We start from the raw sequence: 2,639 nt of genomic DNA on the forward strand, positions 1-2,639 counted from the left end.
CCCATGGTAGTCAGGGTAGAGTTCTAGTTTCTTCCGTGTCAGGCTCTTCTGAGGTAGTTGTGTTGGACCAAAGATGGTCTATTGAGTTGCTGTATTAAGATAGTATTATCAGGATGGTTTGTTGTAAGTCAGTTTTGTAATGGTTGTAACCTGAATCATACTTAAACCTGGAAAAGGTCTTGGTAAAATGGGTCGTGGTCATGTATAATTAATGATTTGGACTATGTCATGTTTATTATTATTGTTGTTGGTGACGTCAACTCCTGACCCTGGGGTTGAGGCCGTCACAGGTATTATTGCATAAGTCTTTTGTGGACCTCACTCATTGCACGATCAAATAAGCATGTTTGTGTTTTTTATGTGTTATCAAAAAAAGCATGAATCCTTGTATGACTCTAATAAAATTGAAGTGTTGTTAGTCATTTTGTGTTTATAAGATTTAGAACTTGCCATGCTAGCCTAGGTTCATGTATTTATTATGCATGATTCGTAGGTAATTTTAATCATCTTACTTGCCCTATGTAATCACGCTAGATAACTTGTTCATTAAACCTTTATGTTGTCAAATTCTATAGACATATAGGGTCTCAACATAATTGGTGTCTCTTCAGCTTCTATCTCTTTTGTGGATGTCTGGTAGTAGGGTATTTGTACAACAAAAGTTGGCGTTTACTAGTTTCGTGTTATCTGATTAGTTGTCATCACCATTGCATGCCAAGGTTAAGAACAATGACTTTGAATGAAGTATTTAATGAAGTTAAAATCCCATGTTTGTCTCATATAGTTAATTTAATCACTTTTATTCTTAGTTAATTGCATGTTAGTTTAATCTTAGTTTTCAACATCTCAACTTGTTATTGTCTTAGCATTGAGCGATAGCCATACCATTGTGCATATGTGCATAATCTTAAGTTAACTAAAAAGAGTCTCTGTAAGAATAAATCTGATTTATATCTTATACTACTTGCGAAGGCGTATACTTGCGTGTAATTTTAGCGTGTGTTTTTGCCATAACGAATTTTTGGTGCCGCTGTTGGGGACTCAGTGTTAATTTTTAATTTATGTGCTTGACATCAGTAGGCGTTAAAGTTTACTGACTCAGATTCTTTTATTTTCACGGTTTACTTGTTTGTGTTTCAACTACTCGAGAGAGCGTGTATGCGAACATGTTCTCAATCTCGTAAGGAAATACTGGACGAAGTTGAACTTGTTTTTGAAGAAGTTTAGAAAGTTGAAGAAGAAGGAATCATTATAATGGGAGAACCAACAACACTAACGAAAGTGTTGATGGATTTTTCTTAACCAAAGATCAATGTCATTCAATCTAGCATTGTCAGGACAGCTATCGCAGCTAATACCTTTGAGATCAAGCCTGACATAATTCAGATGGTGCAGAATTCAATCCAGTTTGGGGGTTCTCCAACGGAAGATCCCAATACGCACATTAGGGATTTCATAGAGATCTGCGACATCTTCAGGTTCAATGGTGTTTCGGAAGATGCTGTAAAATTGAGACTTTTCCCATTCTCTCTGAGGGATAAAGTTAAGTGCTGGTTACATTCTCTACCAACAGGTTCGATCACTACTTGGGAAGATCTTGCTCAGAAATTTCTTACTAAATTCTTCCCTATGGCGAAGACAGCTGAAATCAGGAATGCTCTTACTCAATTTGTGCAGCAATCAGGAGAATCTTTATGTGAAGCTTGGGAGCGCTACAAGAAGATGCTTAGGAAGTCTCCGCATCATGGAATTCCCGATTGGATGATCATCGATTGCTTTATAATGGTTTGGGAGCCCAGTCCAGACCCATGCTCGATGCAGCATCAGGTGGAACATTATGGGCAAAGAGCTATGGGGAAGCTTATGAGCAAATTGAACTAATGGCTGCTAATGAATATCAGTATCCAACCCAAAGATTGCCACAGGGAAAGGTAGCAGGAGTTCTTGAGGTGGATACAGCTATGGATATCACTGCTCAGCTAAAGGCGATAGCCATGAAAATCGATTCTCCGGCTAACCATGGAGTTAATCAGATGGCTAGTGTTTGTGAGCTGTGTGCAGATGCGCATGCGACGGAGCATTATGCTATATCTTGTGAATCAACTCAGCTTGTGAGGAACTTTCAGAGATTGCAACAACCAGTTCCATACACTTATTATCCTGACAACTGGAATCATTCTAACTTCAGCTGGAGCAATAATCAATATGTGATGCAACAACCATTCCAGTAGTTTGGAAATAAGCAATTCAATCCTCCTAGTTTTCAGCAACAATTTGTACCAAGGCAACAGTTTCAGCCAATGGGAATGCAACAGCAAACTCGTGGAGGTGCAGGTCTATCTTCGAATGAAAAATCTGAATTGGAGGAGTTGTGGCTTATGTGCAAAACCCAGGCTCTTATATGCAAAAGCCAGGCTATTTCTATCAAGGCTCTGGAGAACCAAATAGGGCAAATTGCTAACGCCTAATTGAATCGACCATCAGGAACGCTTTCTAGTGATACAGAAGCCAATCCAGGAAAGAGGGAAGTTAAAGAATATGTGAACGCCATCACCTTGAGGTCTGGAGAGATCGCAATCCCCCAAATTCAGCAAGACAAAAAGTCTGAAAATTCTGTCCAGAATGCAGGTGCGTCTGCA

General features: G+C 39.1%; 1 non-coding gene across 1 annotated transcript; it reads right to left on the bottom strand.

The window, feature by feature from the left end:
- Window positions 1-1,644: 1,644 nt before the first annotated feature.
- LOC141681168 (small nucleolar RNA R71) lies at window positions 1,645-1,751 on the bottom strand. Its single transcript, XR_012558609.1, has one exon. It is a non-coding gene; the product is annotated as a small nucleolar RNA R71 (small nucleolar RNA).
- Between the last annotated feature and the right edge of the window lie 888 nt (window positions 1,752-2,639).

This window comes from Apium graveolens, chromosome 8, assembly GCF_009905375.1.
Source record: "Apium graveolens cultivar Ventura chromosome 8, ASM990537v1, whole genome shotgun sequence".
In the NCBI taxonomy this organism is placed as follows: Eukaryota; Viridiplantae; Streptophyta; class Magnoliopsida; order Apiales; family Apiaceae; genus Apium; species Apium graveolens.